This window comes from Chelonia mydas, chromosome 7 (assembly GCF_015237465.2).
Source record: "Chelonia mydas isolate rCheMyd1 chromosome 7, rCheMyd1.pri.v2, whole genome shotgun sequence".
Taxonomy (NCBI): domain Eukaryota; kingdom Metazoa; phylum Chordata; order Testudines; family Cheloniidae; genus Chelonia; species Chelonia mydas.
In genome coordinates, this window is record NC_057853.1 from 70,817,492 (window position 1) to 70,836,547 (window position 19,056).

The 19,056-nt window shown below is 37.5% G+C and overlaps 1 protein-coding gene across 12 annotated transcripts in view; it reads right to left on the reverse strand.

The window, feature by feature from the left end:
* PARG (poly(ADP-ribose) glycohydrolase) overlaps positions 1 to 19,056 on the reverse strand; it is a 124,577-nt gene that overhangs the window by 44,120 nt on the left and 61,401 nt on the right. The gene's annotated exons all lie outside the window — the stretch shown is intronic.

A 19,056-nucleotide genomic window follows, 5' to 3' on the forward strand; every position in this document is an offset into this window, starting at 1 on the left:
AGGAAACAGTGGGGGTTGGATAGGGGGTGGGGGCCGGGCCACACCTGGCTGTTTCGGGAGGCACAGCCTCCCCTAACCAGCCCTCCATACAATTTCAGAAACCCGATGTGGCCCTCAGGCCAAAAAGTTTGCCCGCTCCTGCCTTAGAACTAGAAGTTCAGAGAAATCTGTTAAAAAACCAATTAACATATTTCCCTGTTTTTCCCCTACTTATCCTCCATTACATTATTATTTATATTGCAAAAGCACCCAAAATATATCAGGAGTTGTAAAGACATATAGTCCCTGTCCCAAACAGTTTACAGTGAAAGGCACTGATCCTAGAAACACCTCTTTAATTTTTCTCAGAGAAGTATTCCCCATAGATTTCAGTAAGACTATTCAAGTGAGAAAAGGTACATGTTTGTTTGCAGGATTGGGTCCTAAAATGACAAAAGGCAGATGACAAGTGAGGAAAAGGCATACGAAATACCAACAAAGTGGTCAATGTGACAAAGGGCATATGTTTCCCTAGCTCTTTTTCATTCTATTTGGTTTGTAATATACAGATCATCTACAACTACTCCTCAACCTAGCCACGGTTACTTCCTTCAAAATGCAATATAATATACATAAACTACCCCAATTGCTCTAGCATTGGTAACTTTATAACAACAGCTTGTAAGAGGACAGTTGTGGATAAAAAATCACTTATATGATAATAAATAAAAAGCAAGTTATCCTCAACTGACAAATATCAACCCATCTATGGAGGACTCATTTATTCCCTAACATGGGTTAATTAGAACCACATGTCCCACTGCCTCCCACTCCTCAAATGCCCCCTTGTGCTACCATGGACGACAAAATGAAAGAAAGGACTGAAATAAACTTCTCCTTATTTAATTCTGGCAACCAGAATCTGGCAACATCTGTGTTTCCGTACTGCTAACTAAAAACTGGCACCAAGGCCAATGTTTGTTCCACAGAAAAGCTGGTAAAGCATCTGTTGGATAACCTCATCCCTACAAGACTAAATACACCACTTCATAAAGAGACAGATCTGAGCTCAGGTACATCTACAAATACTAGTAGATATCACCTTAAAATTAATTCAGAGAATGGCAAACCCAACAGAAACTCAATATTTTAAATTAGAGATGAATGAACTCACCAAAATATTTTGAGAGACCATAAATTTGGGGGGAAATTTTTTTTTTTGAGAACTGAAAAAACAGACGTTTCCAATATATGATTCTGCACCTGGAGCCACATGGGTGGACCCAGGGGCTTGTGCAGAACCCCACTGGAGTCAATCTGATTCCACACAAACACAATGGTCTACCCATACAGATCCAACTGCAGGACTGGGACCAATATTAGCACACACTTTGTTCCTGTACTTAAAACGCAGAACTTAAAAGCAACACAAACTATGGAGTCTACCTTCTTTTCTCCAAGCTCAGGATTGACAAATATTGATGGGAAAGCATGGGAGAAGTTTACACTGATATTGTTATTGCTTTGCTCATTAATTTCAAAATTCTTTCATGACCTTAGTGCTCATGAAAGGTACCAGACTGACAATCATGGAAACTAGGATCTATCTACAGAAAAGCTACAGTATGGGCAGCAAGAATGCAAGCTTCTCTATGTTATACCACTAATACTTTTCAACTTTGAATTGTAGAGATCACCTCTGGGGTGAAAAATTCATTTGCTTGCTATATCTATGCCATGCTTGGTCTCTCTGATGAGATTGCCAACAAGAACACCAATTAGTCCTATTTACAGGGATTTTGTATTGTTAAAAAAAGAAACCTGTCCTCGGGAATTGCAGCTGAAACTACTAACTCATTACATACTGGCTGCCTGGACTAGCAGATATTAAAGAGGGTTTGTTTTGTTACTGCTCTGCACTGGACTGGCACTAGGAACCAAGAAGTTAAAAGCTGCAAATCCAAATTCCAGTACCCTAAGCCATCTAACTCCTCCAGTCAAAACTGAATTTTATCTACTTACACTTCAATGATCATGTTTGGAACGGAAATAATATAACAGTGGCCTTCAGAAATTTCATTGCAAGGGGAAAACACAACACCAGCTACCCTTTCTTCTGGATTAAAAAACAAAATAAAAACAAGAAAAGCTGTACTTTAAATTACCAAGAGGGCTACTTCTGACATACAGAAATCCATTTATGAAAATCTAAGAAATAAAAAGAAACGTCCTTACTTTTAGCCATTAAGTGAATGCATTCTTTCCGTGTTAACCAAAATACTATTTTTACTGCATCATCTATCTTCCAATAACCTGCACTTGTATTGCTTAATTTGGTTTCCTACAAAATGACATGGCATTGTTATTGGTAACATATAATGCAATTTGTCTGGAGGGAAGAAAATAGGGGGCTTTGGAAGCAATATGCCTTGAGTAAGAAGTTCACTAAAAGATGTCGGATACAGTAGAAGCCCTTGGGGCTTAAGATCTCATTTCTGAAAGCCATTCTTAAAATACAGCAAAATTGGCTGGGAATGGGAATGCAAAGTGACAGAATGCTATTCATCTACTCCCATGTAACATAAAGACAACCCTGCTTCAAAAGCAGAAAGCTTTAGGTGAATTCAGCCTTCTAGTATTGAAATGGATTAGATTTTTCATATTTAGAAAAGACGACTTACATAAGAACTATGTGAAGCAGGTGTATTCAATGTGAACAGATTAATTTTACTGGGAAATTATGATTCAATAAAAAAATTAATTGGGGAGGAGGGAAGAGAAGGGAAGGTTAGTCTCTAGTCCTGGTTTCACTAATCGGGAGGGACGGGGGGGGGGAGGACCTGTAAATAAGGACTTCAGGAAAACAAATTTTACTTGTACACCCCATTTTAAAATGGTGTTACTGCAGGCACTAATAAAGTACAGTGATTGTAGAGCTAAGGAGGCAAGTTGACCCAGCAAAACAAATAAAAATAAATTAGGTGTCTGTTAAAGGTTCTTCCTCTAAAAACTTTTGACTTTTTATTTTAATATTTGTGCTTTTTATCTGAGAGAGTTTATATACAGGACTAATAATGCGCACACTAGCCTTTTGCCTCTTCAATTTAAATTGAAATAATGTTTAGGTTGCAAATAAATTTGTTAATCTCAACCAAATGTTCAGTGGATGGCTGTCCACATCACAAAGCCAACAACGATTCAGCATAACAGACAGCTTCTGTACAGAAAAAGCCAAGAACTGGAATAGCAGTGCTCATTGTTGGCCTAATTTTCTCACTGAAGTAAATGGGATTTTTACAATTTTTTACAATTGTTTTTTTTTTCATTCTTAAAGCAATGGAGAGTTATATTTACAATCAAGAAGTCCATTTATATAAATTATTTTTTCGTTTCCAATTTAATTGTTTATATTTAAGATAGAGCCTTCATTATTAGAACTTTTTTCCATGGCAATAAGTGGAAAAAAGGATTTCATGGGCAAAGGCTAGTTAGATGAGAATGTAAATCAGTGCATCTCCCCTAAGCCAGTGGTTCCATACTTACTTGTTAAGAAAGATGTAACCCTGACACTAGCCCCAAATCCATGCTCACTCCAATCAGAATAATTCTGAATTCATCACAATTAATGTTTGTTCAAATCAAAGAGTTTCACCAAATGAAGTATTGGAGTGGCAATTTAAGTGAAAAAAACAATGAGTGAAAATACTGGATAAATATGCTAGGATTCATTTCACAATCTCCGTGTAGGCTTATTATTAATTAGTGAGTTTGTCAATACAGATCAAAAATGTGATATAGCAGCCACACTTTTTGTAAGTCACTTAACAATACAAAACATAGAATGAGAGAAACATTTTGGTTCTTTGCAATGTTGAGACAGTTAGGACAGGAAACTTCTGTTCATTTGAGGCTCATAAACATCTCTAGAAACTCAGGGCCTGATTCAAAGGCCATGGAAGTGAGTGAAAAAGTTCCCATTGATTATAGTGGTCCTCGGATCAGCCCCTAAATCCTTACATTTATCAGTTTATGAAAATGCATCCAAATGTAATCTCACTATGCAGTTTACTTCATATATCTTTTTTTTTTTTTCAGTGTCCAAAGAGATTAAATGATCATATTAGAAGACTTCCAAACAGCATTAAAGTTGGCCTGCCTGCAGAAGGGAGGGAAGGAGGTACATGCCTTTGGGGGTGGGGCGACATTGTGATGAATGAACACCTGAAAGATTGTTGGGGTTTTAAAAGTGTTTCACATTTAAAAATAAATTACATTGCCGGAGGGCTCCTTGAATGACTACAGAACTAGCTGGATTATAACATCAAAAGCAAGCATGAAATCTTCATGAAAATCCCCCCCAAACAAATGTACAAACAACCTCTTAGGCCTTCCCTATAAATTATAAAGCAGTAGGTCATTTTTTATGGCAGTAAGCTTATTACTTTAGTAATAGAGAGTGGGGGTTTCAACAACACACACCATTGCCCTAACCAAGCTTCCACTGAAGTTGGTGGGAATTTTACAATGAACGTGAATGGGAGCAGAATTAGGACAATGATGAATGCTTTTAAAAGTCTTGCCCAAAAAATTATTGGAGAGCTAAGTCTCAAATTACATCTATATTAATATGTACACCCAAATCTTAACATACAGTCTCAGTTTATTAGTTTCCAAAAACTCCATTTAAATCCACCTACTTTTTCTTCCCACACCAGACTTGTCTGCAAAGTGCTCAAAAGGGCTGTAAGGTCAGCCACCTTCCACACATCATGACAAGCCAAAGGCCCTATTTTCAGCGGTGCAGAGATCCATATTTTCCCATTGACTGCAATCTGAGTTTTAGGTGCTTAGAACTCTGAAGAACAAAAAAAAATAAAATAAAAAAAAAATAAAAAAAAAAAATCAGACCCTAGACTTTTATTCTCTGTCTGAGAAAGTGAACCTATTCCAGAGCCAAGTTTTCAATTGCAGAGCTCTTTTTCCTGAAGGCAGGGGATAGGAGATGAACTAAAGACACACACAAAAATATTTTATCTAAATAAATGCAACATTCCCTACTAAGAAAAAGTCCAAACACCACATGAACAAATCATGTCTCAAGTGCATATGCATCATACAATTAAATATCTTTCAAATCTCCAACATGGAGACAAAGAATTAATAGCATCAGAGGGGTAGCCATGTTAGTCTGGATCTGTAAAAGCGGCAAAGAGTCCTGTAGCACCTTATAGACTAACAGACGTATTGGAGCATAAGCTTTCGTCGGTGAATACCCACTTTGTCGGATGCATGTAGTAGAAGGCCTGTGAAAGTGAGGGACTGTTGTCCAGGATGGGTTGTAGATCACTGATGATGCACCGGAGAGGTTTTAGTTGAGGACTGTATGTGATGGCCAGTAGAGTTCTGTTGGTTTCTCATCCTCTCTGATTGAACTAACCTCGTTATCCCTAGCCTGATTCTTGCTTGCATATGCATACCTGCCTCTGGAAATTTCCACTACATGCATCCGACGAAGTGGTATTCACTGACGAAAGCTTATGCTCCAATACATCTGCTAGTCTATAAGGTGCCACAGGACACTTTGCCGCTAACGCACTAATAGAAATTACTAGGACACTGGGAAAATATTAATAGACATTTGTACAACAACCTAGAGTATCAACTGTCTCTATGTAGAACCAGAAATATCAAATATTAATTTAATTGTGAGATCTCATTAACACCTGTACTTGCTAACATGAATCTTAAAGTGAATTGGTCAATATGCAACATTATGGAAACATTTATTTCAAGTACAGAGTTTTGTAGTTTTAAAAAGAATAGGTTTTGTTAGGGCATGATACATATTAACTGGAATTTTTCTTGAGCTCTGTATGACAAGATCACAAAAAAGCAATTCCCTGAGTGGAATGTAGATTATCAATTTACCAATATAAGAATCCAAGGCAAGAAACCATTAATACAATTTTTAAGAATTCATCCAACTAAACTGCACTGTAAATCAAACTCAAAGCACTGCAAACCCCATTTTAAATTGAAGTAATTGATAAATTACTTGCAACTGCATATTTTTATCCAGTAAGCCACTTTTGCTTTGTGCAAGATGTTCTGTCAAACTGCCACACAGCTACTTTAATTTAGTAAGGAGACAGATGCAAAAAGTCTGCCGAGCTGACCACTGAGGCAACCTACAATTTATCTTTGACCTTCTAGCTTCTCAACAAATGCAGCAGCAATGCTTATCAAATTGAAGCCCTTTACATAGATATTTAGGTATTCTGAGGAACCAAAGGACAGGCAGAAGTGAAGGTCAATAATAAAAGTAAGCAGACTTGTGGGAGCAACATAACAAGACATTCAGTTAACATTAGCAGCCAAACAAAATGTTTTCTGATTTAATCTTTAACGGCTTTCAGTGTTTATGTTCTGAATATAAATCCTACACTTGATACAAAAAAAATCATAAAAAACTACAGTGGTTATGTTCCAACTAGGGCTGTCAAGCAATTAAAAAAATTAATTGTGATTAATTGCACAAATAAAAAAATTAATCGTGATCATACAGTTAAACAATAATAGAATACCATTTATTTAAATATATTTGGATGTTTTCTACATTTTCAAATATATTGATTTCAATTACAACACAGAACACAAAGTATACAGTGCTCATTTTACATTTAATTTTGATTACAAATATTTGCACTGTAAAAAACCAAGAAATAGTATTTTTCAATTCACCAATACATGTCCTATAGTGTAATCTCTTTACCATGAAAGTTGAATTTACAAATGTAGAATTATGTACAAAAAAAACTGCATTCAAAAATAAAACAATGTAAAATTTTAGAGCCTGCAAGTCCACTCAGTCCTACTTCTTGTTCAGCCAATTGCCCAGACAAACAAGTCTGTTTACATTTGCAGGAAATCATGCTGCCCACTTCTCGTTTACAATGTCACCTGAAAGTGAGAACAGGCGTTCTCATGGCACTGTTGTAACTGGTGTCGCAAGATATTTACATGCCAGATGCGCTAAAGATTTGTATGCCTCTTCATGCTTCAACCACCATTACAGGGGATATGTATGCTGATGACAGATTCTGCTCAATAACAATCCAAAGCAGTGTGGACCAACACATGTTCATTTTTATTATCTGAGTTAGATGCCACCAGCGGAAGGTTGAATTTCTTTTTTGATGGTTCAGTTCTGTAGTTTTCACATCAGAGTGGTGCTCTTTTAAGATTTCTGAAAGCATGTACACACCTCGTCCCTCTCAGATTTTGGAAGGCGCTTCAGATTATTAAAGCTTGGGTCAAGTGCTGTAGCTATCTTTAGAAATCTCACATTGGTATCTTCTTTGTGTTTTGTCAAATCTGCAGTAAAAGTGTTATTACAATGAACAACATGTGCTGGGTCATCATCTAAGACTGTTATAACATGAAACATATGGCAGAATGCAGGTAAAACAGAGCAGGGGACATACAATTCTCCCCCAAGGAGTTCAGTCACAAATTTAATTAACACAAGTCACAAGTTTAATTAACGCATTTTTTTTTTTTTAAAACGATCATCATCCACATGGAAGCATGTCCACTGGAATGGTGACCAAAGCATGAAGGGGCATACGAATGTTTAGCATATCCGGCACGTAAATACTTTGCAATGCTGGCTACAAAAGTGCCAGGCAAATGCCTGTTCTCACTTTCTGGTGACACTGTAAATAAGAAGAGGGCAGCATTATCACCTGTAAATGTAAACTTGTTTGTCTGAGCATTTGGCTGAACAAGAAGTAGGACTGAGTGGACTTGTAGGCTCTGAAGTTTTACGTTATTTTCTTTTTGAGTGCAGTTATGTAACAAAAAAATTATATTTGTAAGATGCACTTTCATGACAAAGACAGTACTTGAGCTGAATTGAAAAATACTATTTCTTTTATCATTTTTACAGTGCAAATATTTATAATCAAAAATATATACTTTATTTCAATTATAACAGAATATAATACATATGAAAATGTAGAAAAACATCCAAAATATTTAATAAATTTCAATTGGTATTCTATTGTTTAACAGTGCAATTAAAACTGCGATTAATTTTTTGAGTTAATCACATGAGTTAACTGCCATTAATTGACAGCTCTAGTTCCAATATATTAGAATGCCACAAAAATATGCAATATGACAGAGTAAGTGGTGAGGAGTATTTAAAATAAACAATTTCAATACTATATGGTTAGAAACAAAGAAAATATTTTAAAAACGCTCTTTAATTCTACACTTTGCTTAAAATTTCGATTTGATTTTAAAATGACATCACGAGATTCCATGTTTATTGTCTAATTACTTCTACATAGAATTTACAACTTCTACAAGTAAACTTCTCCCACACCCCAACTGTTAGGGCTGCAGTTTGCAGCCCCAGTTCAGGAAAGTACTTAAGAATGTGCTTAATGGCTTTTCTGAAGGCCTCGCCCAGTTAATTTGGGCTGCGTTCTTTCTGGTTCCTTCACCATCATCAGCAAGAGAGATTCTAGAACTGGAAACAAACTTGGTAACATGCTAGTTAAGAAAGAAAACCAGCCTCCCATCTCACTGCTGTTTTACAGGAATAAACGTACATATTTATCAGAAATATAGGCAGCTCTGACTTGGACATATTGAGATTAGATTAATTAAATATCATGGTGCCATGTTCACACAATAAATTTCCTGATATCATATTTTATAGACATTTCATGGCAAAACTACAAAGCAAAAATATTTCAAATATAGTGGGTCATCATGTCAATATAAGTATATTAATTTTGTAACACTACATTATTTGCTACAAAAAACTGACAGGGCATGGGTTTTATCTAATGGAAAGAAGTTGAACCTTTGAAGTAAATGGTTCTGAAAATGTCTTCTGTTTCATCAAATCAGAACAAAATCATCTAATTTTGAAACTTGGAATTCAGGCAACTCCACTATTCCAGTAAGTTTTTTCCAAAAACTGTGTCCCAATTCACAGATTTTTAAGGCCAGAAGGGACCTTTATGATCATCTATTCTAGTCCAACTTCCTGCATAACAAAGGCCATAGAGTTTCATCAAGATCATATCTTGCATCAAGTAATCTCTGCATCAAGATCATACCTTATGGCTAATCTACAGTATATTTTTTAGAAAGGTATCCAATATTCATTTAAATGATGCATATTCCACCACATCCCTTGGTAAATTGTTCCAGTGGTTAATTACCCTAATGGTTAAAGATTTGCATTTTATGGCAAGAATGGCTCAAACGTCAAATCTCAATATAAAATTTCCCATTCACAGATACATGGTATTGATTGTAATTCCAGGACATTTACATGTATCCAAACCCACTAGTTATGGTTCCCTGAACAACCTCAATCTGTAAAGTTATCAGAGAGTGCAATTTAAATTCTGCAGTCAACCTTATTCATCAAGAAAAAAATTGATCTCTGCTGATGCAATTGAACATAAAATCAGATTACCCATGCTGTTTCCTGGATTTTAACGTGCTCTCATAGTGGATGATGACATTTACTCCTGTGCAGAGGGGCAGCACATGGGGTATGTACCACTGAAGTCCTACTTAAGACCTTAAAATAGTTTAAAATGAAATTTAAAATATAGGACTTAAATGGAGCTGGCATAAAGATCCATTTCATCCTTTGAGAATATGTTATTGGGACAAAGAAAGCTGCCATGCACATAAGGAATATTCACTTTTCCATTTCAAAAATATCAGAAGGATACAACACATCTTTAAGCAAAAGTTCATTTGAATGTATAGGATGACCAAATACTTGAACCCCAAATAATAAGCTATTATTATCACAGTCCATTTTATTGGGTGGATCTGCTTAGGAGGTAAACTATTATGCTTGTATGTCCTTCGTGAAGACTGATTTAAGTCTACATAGAGATACAGGATGGGTTAGGTAATACCTTTTATTGGATGAACTTCTGTTGGTGAGAGAGACAAACTTTCGAGCCATACAGAGCTCTTCTTCTGTATGTTTCAAAATCTTCTCTCTCTCACCAACAGTTGGTTCAATAAAAGATCCTACCTCATCCGCCTTCTCTCTAATACCCTGGGACCAACATGGCTATGATGACACTTAAGTCTATATAGGTATTAAGAGCCTTATCCTTTACTATGCTAAGCACACTCAGATCCTACTGAGGTCAGTGGGAGATGTGGACACTCCACCCCACTTCACAAGGCCCAAAGAGAAAAACCAGGGGTTAAATGGGAAAACACTAACATTACCATCTACTAGGCTAACTAGTGAGCTTAGAAGCACTTGCTTTCAACTATCATTGCTTATTTCTTCGAAACATGCAACTTGACTTCAGATTCTCCCCCCTACCCATAGAATTGCTTAAGGAAAACAGAGGTCTTATGCAAACAGAAATGTTTTCTCTTTTCAAAACCATCTTTTCTTTCACTTATTAAAGATCTGTTAGACTTCAATTTGCGTTGTTATAAACATTTGCCTGAAACCTTGCAATAAGTATCCTGTCACATCATCAGCATTATCTGACCTTTTCATTCAATTATACTCCAAGCAAGTTTAATCACCACGGGTTCTCAACCTTATTCTTTCTGAGGCCCCCCACAACATGCTATAAAAACTCCATGGCCCACCTGTGTCACAATAGCAGGTTTTCTGCATATAAAAGTCAGGGTCGGCATAAGGGAGTAGCAAGCAGGGCAATTGCCTAGGGACTGACGACACAGGAACCCCCACAAAGCTACATTGCTCAGGCTTCGGCTTCAGCCTTGGGTGGCGGGGCTCAAGGCCTGTGCTTCAAACCCATGTGGCAGGGTTTTGGCTTTCTGCCCTGGGCCCTGCTGGGCGGCCTCCCTGAAACCTGCTCGTGACACCCCAGGGGCCTCAGGTCCCTGGTTGAGAACCATTGTCCAAGACCACACAGAGTTAGGTTTTTGTATCAAATGTTTGGGAAAATCAGGTGAATCTCTCTACAGAGTATTTGCAGATTGCAATGTTTCTTTATATAAGTGCAGCAACTACCTTTGAAAAGTTTCAGGCTAATAATAAAATTAGTTGATTAGTATTATCATTCTAGTCACCCTTAGACAATAGGGTTTTTTTTTTAAACAAATATTTTCTATTTACATTTTTACATATTCTGTGTTCCATCACAGATATTGATCAAGTTCTGTAAGATGAAATTGCGCTGGAATCAGTTATTCATCAAAGCCATCGTGAAGAACAAAGAGCTACAATAAGTGTTTGCTACTGTTATTTATATTCCCATCATCAAGTGAAATGGTCTCCACAACATTCCACGAATGCTTTTGTGGACAACAGTATGTTGCACAGCTTTAAGTAGTTCAGCGTCAACTACACAGCATAGGATGGCAGTCTATAGAGATCTTTAGAAATGTAAAGAAATTTAGAATGGGAAATTCTAATCTCCAATAGAAAAGATAAAACACAGCCATACTTGCTAGCATATGTATAAGTCCCAACTCTGTCACTCCGAGTGCAGAAGTGGGGCCCACAAGGATTTTAAAAATTAATACTTGCCACTCCAGGTGTGTATTAAACTCCCAAGGTTACAGCTTTTCTCTGATCTTGGCTTGGTAAACACTGCTGCCAACCAAATGCAAAAAAACCAAAAACCCCTTTGAACCCGGAAGGAGCACTTGGGAATTCCTCCCTGTGGGGTACCTTCAAGCCCTTTCACCCCCCGCTCCACGGAAGAGCTGAGAAAGAAAACAAAGGAAATTAGCTGTGGCTACCAGCACTCCCAGCTATCTTCAAGACACCACTGACTTCCTGAGGAAACTACAATCCATTGGTGATCTTCCAGAAAACACCATCCTAGCCACTATGGATGTAGAAACTCTCTACACCAACATTCCACACAAAGATGTACTACAAGCCATCAGGAACAGTATCCCTGATAATGTCAGAGCAAACCTGGTGGCTGAACTTTGTGACTTTGTCCTCACCCACAAATATTTCAGATTTGGGGACAATTTATACCTTCAAGTCAGCCGGACTGCTATGGGTATTCGCATGGCCCCACAGTATGCCAACATTTTTATGGCTGACTTAGAACAATGTTTCCTCCGCTCTCATCCCCTAAATCCCCTACTCTACTTGCGCTACATTGATGACATCTTCATCATCTGGACCCCTGAGAAAGAGGCCCTTGAGGAATTCCATCAGGATTTCAACAATTTCCACCCCACCATCAACCTCAGCCTGGACCGGTCCACACAAGAGATCTACTTCCTGGATACTACAGTACAAATAAGCGATAGTCACATAAACACCACCCTATACCAGAAACCTACTGACCGCTACACTTACCTACATGCCTCCACCTTTCATCCAGATCACATCACACGATCCATTGTCTACAGACAAGCACTAAGATACAACCGCATTTTCTCCAATCCCTCAGACAGAGACAAACACCTACAGGATCTCTATTAAGCGTTCTTAAAACTACAACACCCACCTGGTGAAGTGAAGAAACAGACTGACAGAGCCAGAAGGGTACCCAGAAATCACTTTCTACAGGACAGGCCCAACAAAGAAAGTAACAGAACGCCACTAGCTATCACGTTCAGCCCCCAACTAAAACCTCTCCAGCGCATCTTCAAGGATCTACAACCTATCCTGAAGGACGATCCTTCACTCTTCTCACAGACCTTGGGAGACAGGCCAGTCCTCGTTTATAGACAGCCCCCCAACCTGAAGCAAATACTCACCAGCAACTACACACCACACAACAAAAACACTAACCCAGGAACCAATTCCTGCAATAAACCCCGTTGCCAATTCTGTCCACATATCTATTCAAGGGACACCATCATAGGACCTAACCACATCAGCCACACCATCAGGGGCTCATTCACCTGCACATCTGCCAATGTGATATATGGCATCATGTGCCAGCAATGCCCCTTTGCCATGTACATTGGTCAAACCGGACAGTCTCTACGCAAAAGAATAAATGGACACAAATCAGACATCAAGAATTATAACATTCAAAAACCAGTGGGAAAACACTCCAATCTCCCTGGACACTCCAAAACAGACTTAAAAGTAGCAATTCTTCAACAAAAAACCTTCAAAAACAGACTCCAATGAGAAACTGCAGAACTGGAATGAATTTTCAAACTGGACACCATCAAATTAGGCCTGAATAAAGACTGGGAGTGGATGGGTCACTACAAAAACTAACTTCCCTCTGCTGATACTCACACCTTCTTGTCAACTGTTTTAAATGGGCCACCTTGACTGCATTGGCCTCATTAGCACTGTAAAAGTGATTTTCCCTCCCTTGCTATTCACCCCTTCTTGTCAACTGTTGAGAATACGCCACCTTAACTGAATTGGCTTGTTAGCACTGCCCCCCGCCCCCCAACTTGGTAAGGCAACTCCCATCTTTTCATGTGCTGTGTATTTATACCTGCCTACTGTATTTTCCACTCCATGCATTTGATGAAGTGGGTTTTAGCCCACGAAAGCTTATGCCCAAATAAATCTGTTAGTCTCTAAGGTGCCACAAGGACTCCTCGTTGTTTTTGATGATACAGACTAACATGGCTACCACTCAAACTTAAAAAATGGTAACTACAAAATAATGTTGCTGAATAAACTATTTTAAAAAAACATCCAAGGGAACTTAAGTCTCACTGAAAATCAGGCTTCTAAGTTTCTTTAATACTATTGAAAATGTTACTCTTTATGTACAAGCTGATACAGATTTTAGTAAATCACTAATACGAGGTTTTTGTGGAAAAACAGGTCTCTCAAATGGATTAATGAAACAGCCCCGTAGCCCAAGTCCCACGAGCCCGAGTCAGCTAGCATGGGCCAGCTGCGGGTGTCTAGCTGCTGTGTGGATATACCCTAAGTGACTTAACTCACTGTATGACCATGGGTAATAGGAGAACCAGGAATAGAACCCAAAACTCAGTTTTTATGCTTTAAGCATTAAACCAAATTCCCATTATCCAATCATTAGAGTTTGCTCTACTGATTATTCTAAGAATGTAAGACCTTTCATTTTGAAATTTAGACCACATTTTATAACCCAAATTCACATGTATATTTGTAAGTTGTACAGAAAATTACACATTTAAAAATAAACATTTCCATCTACAATGAAGATTTATAGAATCCACAGCCATCATCCTAAAGGGGAAAAAAAAAACCTTAAAAGCAATATTCAATTCTTTGCAATGAAATGTTTATGGTTAGGAGGTAACTGGAGCCACTTTTTATAGAAACAATATATATTCCTATTCCCTAACCAGATCACCTCAAATACACTGGATAATTTACTCCACAGAGAATACTCAATGCTATGAAATTGATGTTGTTTATGGTAAGAGACAACTGCATTATTGCTAAATCAGATTTCAGTTCCCCTGTATAAGTGTCTGTACAGTTTGCCCATTTCCTTTCCTATATTAAAAAAATCCATAAAAGATGCATATATCTTAACTAGTGTAAATTTTTTCCTATTTCCATTCACTAAAATAATTAGCTTAAAGATCCTGCCTGACAAGGCTGGAGTTAAATTTAGGATACATATTGGTGGTGTCAGTATATTATACTGTCACTATTGCAGAAATGCACGACAGTTTAGATGTATTTTTTTATATAACTTTATTTTACCGTCTTAATTGTGTGTCAAAAAATCTCTAGGTTTATGCCGGTGTATGTACCACTTTAAAATATGAAACTGAACCCTGTGATCTGAGCTAAGCCTATTTATGACTGGGAACCATGTGCTTTTAATGTGCACAGTCTCTTGTTACAGGAAAACAGGGAAAGGAGCTACTGTAGCAGCATACCATAGCTAAGAGTCAACAGCTGCTTGCAGATCAGAGCCACATAAGTAAAGCGTATGAGCTCTTGATAAGCCACTCAACCCCTCTTACAATTATCCGGAAAACTACCTTGAGAAGAAAACGTATTTTACCCTCATAACCTGCTTCAAACTCCATGATATTTGGGCAGTTTTTAAATAAAATTAAGGGGCTTCCCAAAGTCTAGGAATTTAAGAGGCAAGTCTAATAACTCTCAATAGGAACAACAGGCAAACTCAACAGTATCACAATCAGCACAAACCCTCATGACAGAGACCATTCTCATCTGCAATCCTCACACAAAAGTAGAGAAATTAAAGAACAAAGGATCAGCCATACATGTTTTATTTTTTTATTTTACCAGGGAGGGAACAAGGAGGAATATTTTGTTCCCCAAAAAGGTACTAGATAGATAAGCCCTGGATACAACTCAGATTCTCTGTCTATTCACAGAACAGATACACCGTAAGCAGAAGCAGCGTAAGTTTCTTCAACTACCCTAACAATGTGCCTCAACTATGTTCTAGAAGGATCACCTTTAGAACCGAAAAATGTAATTCATTCTCTAAGCACAGTCGGTGCTTGACCTCTCTGCAGAGTCTGTCAACAAGGGTGTCACACAATAACAAATTTAATAACTACTTATTTTGTGATGGAGATAAGATTGGCATTTCAACCATAACACCTAAATTCCCCGATTGTCTCTTTTTAATTCAGACAAGTTAAAATGCATCTTTTCCATGTCAACTTAATCTCTCTCTCTCCCTTCTAAAATATTGCTCACAATATTTTTACTCACATTTCAAATGTTCTGAAAGGAAATAGCATAGGCATTGTCCTAATTACAATTCTAAGGCAACATTTTAACACTGTAATCCTAAGAGAGTCTTAGAGACCATTCCATTTTATCAGATATACTTCTAATTTATATATTATACTATTAACAACTTTAAAAACCCAAAAAGGCACATCCTTGCCAGGTTTAAAAGGGATGTATTTAATCACATTGGCAAGTGTTTTACTACTTTATTATATTATTACTTAATAGCCTCTCAGTTTGTAGGAGGAAGTACAATCTAAATTTACATAAAAATGTTACAATGTACTATAAAATTAAGCACCACAAAGTCAAAGATGTACTGACACATATATATTTATTTTAGGTGACAATAGCAAGAGTTGGATTGGAAAGGGCAAAGTGTAAAATGGCTTATGTTACGCTGACGTATAAGCATTCTCCCTTCCAGATGACCATAAAGCGGTCAGCATGCAGAAAAGCACTCAGGAAACTTGCCTTCATCAGCACATAACAAGCAGTGGCACATTTGAGATGGTTTACAGAAAATAAAATAAATGGTATGTCGCAGGTCTCTTGTACCAAGTATGGCTTGTTTGATAAAACAGATTGATAGCCTTGTCAAATCACAGTAAGCAAACAGTGACAATTTTTATTTAATATGTAGATACCAAGTGTATCATTTCATTTTATTACCTAAAATGGCCAAGCCCTAGAGTGGAAAAGGGGGACATTTTCTATCAGCAGATTTAAAGTGTTTTAAATTAGACTTAAGACCTTTCTCAGTTTAACCATCTATGAAGTACCAATTTTTAAATGTGTTTAAAATGAATAGAGGTTAAAGGGGCACAGTTCATTCTGCAATTTGATATAAAAGCCAAATCCACACAACTATGAGGGTACAGATCTTTTTCACTTTGAAACAAAAGTCCATCATTGTTAATGATGAGGGATGGACACTGTGAGGTGCAGAGCACCATTAACTACCATAGAATCCAGTAAGATACAAGATTGAATAGCAAAACATAGTATCAGGCCCTAAAATTAACAGGGTTGAAAATACCTATATTTGGCCCATGATTTTATAGTCCTTTCCAAAACAATCACTGAACATGTGCATACCTAGTCATTTCTTTGTAGAATAAAACAAATAAATTAATAATCAAAGATTAGGAACATGACTACTGAATGAAGTTAAAGACATTTGATTAAGAGATTTCTTATGCACATGTATTTTTTTACCTTAAGCTGCAAATTTTATTATTTAAAGATTTGGTGGGAAGAAAAATGTGTATTATGCAAACATTGGGAAGGCAGAAAGTCAGTTTAATTATGGAATAATGCATTTGTTAAAGAAAAAAATCATAAAAATTTGCTAATATGCACACAATTATTCTGCTTCATTAAAGGAGTATAGTACATTAATTTCTACAGGTAATGGAAGTAATTCATTCCATTATGCAGAAGATAAAACGTAGTAGTTTCCACATAATTTAAGTCTCGATGCCATAGCACTTTGCTGTGGGGAAGCAGGGTTGCTGCAGCAGAACAACTTCTAATATATCCCTCTCTAACCACAGTAGAAAAAAAGCCCCCGATATTCCTTAAAAGTGGAGTGCATTGTTATAACAATCACAAAGTTTGGACACTGCCTAGTACATTTTGTACATATGCTGCCAGCTTGTCAATGCTTGTTTGTATTTTCAAATCTTATAGAATGTAATGGGACAAATTCTGTCCTAATTACAAGCATGCAATACCACTAATGGCTAAAGACATTTATTTTATTGCCCTTTCCTTCCTGTTGACATGCCCATATTTTCAAAAACCAGGAAATGTGGAGAGAAGATGACAGTGGCATTGAGGGTCGGAAGAAAATGGTGCAAACTCTACGCTTTCCTTCTCCACCTCTCCCCATTTTCAAAATACAAATGGGGCCATGTTACAATAAAAGGTGAGGTAGGAAACAGTGTTACTCCTGTGGGTCAGTTTCTCCCAGTGCTCATGGTTGAATGCCTCCATCCTTCAATCTACTTTTTGTATGCTTTCCTCCGCAGCTCTTGCCTTATTAATCCTTCCCTGTTTCTGCTATATTTATTCAAAGGGGTACTTGTGGCACCTTAGAGACTAAATTGGTTAGTCTCTAAGGTGCCACAAGTACTCCTTTTCTTTTTGCGAATACAGACTAACACAGCTATTACTCTGAAACCTATATTTATTCACTCTCCCCTTATGCATAGTCAGCTGCTTGTCTTCCCTCCACACCAGGTGCCCTTCCCTAGTCTATTCATTACTGGTGCAAGGGAAATAGGAAGCAGAGTTCATGGTGGCCGAGGATATGACTACTACTTCAAGCAAATGGCTGCAGTACAGCTGATCTTTCTGTTGACATGTCACTTACAGCACTGCCTGGAGTAAGAGTTAGACAACAACTCCATGTGGATTGGACTCTAATGCAATGGAGGAGTAGCCCAAGGACTTATGAAGGATTGCATACCCATGGTTCCACTATGTAACAGAACTAGGGGAGATGGTGGCGGGATACCTGTTCGGCCAGTCTGATGTTAACTGCATCAGCTCCAATGGTCAAAATTTGCAAGTGTTTACAAAAACCATGACAAAACACGCTTTTTGTAAAAATCAACAGGGACTCTGATAAGCCCTAAGAACAAAGACAGTTCCACTTTTCAGGGACACTATGTTCTGTTCCTTTCCCCAGCGTCAGTAGGCTTCCATGCATGCAAGTACGGGCAACATTCTGCCCTATGTAAATAAAGGGATTAGTTTGTTTTAGCGTATGTTCTGAGCAGGAGGTTTGAGATACTTTGATTTAAAAAGTGGTGATGAAACAATGTAGGAATTTCTACTGGTTGATGGGCAGAGAGTTTAAAGAGAAAAAAGAGGGACAGGCAGGCATTAGAGGCAGACAACATGGCACAGCCCAATATAATATTTAACAAAAGGTGGAATTAAGATAAATTTAATTATTTCAGTGCAAGTTTGAGCCCATTAAGGGGAGACTAAAGGCTTGTCTACACTCAGAATTCCACTGGTTTTAGCTTAAGGTGCAATTTTAACTGCTGTAGTTAAACCAGAGCACAAAAGGCTGTGTGGACACACTCAGTTTAAGCCAGATTTATTTCAGTTTCACTTAAGTCTATTAGGAACAGGCTGAAGCTAAAAAGAAGTAAGGCACTCTTTAATAAGAATTATACTTAGCTCTTATATAGCACTTTTCATTCTTATAAATGTTCATAAATGGAAATAAGAGTGTCCACAGAGGGGGTTGCAGTCAATTAATTAAACCAGTGCAAGTTTGTGAATAGACTGGGGTAGGACAACCTTGTTATCAAGCATTAACTTTTCATCCACAAGACCCTCATATTTCCCATGGATAATGTGATTAA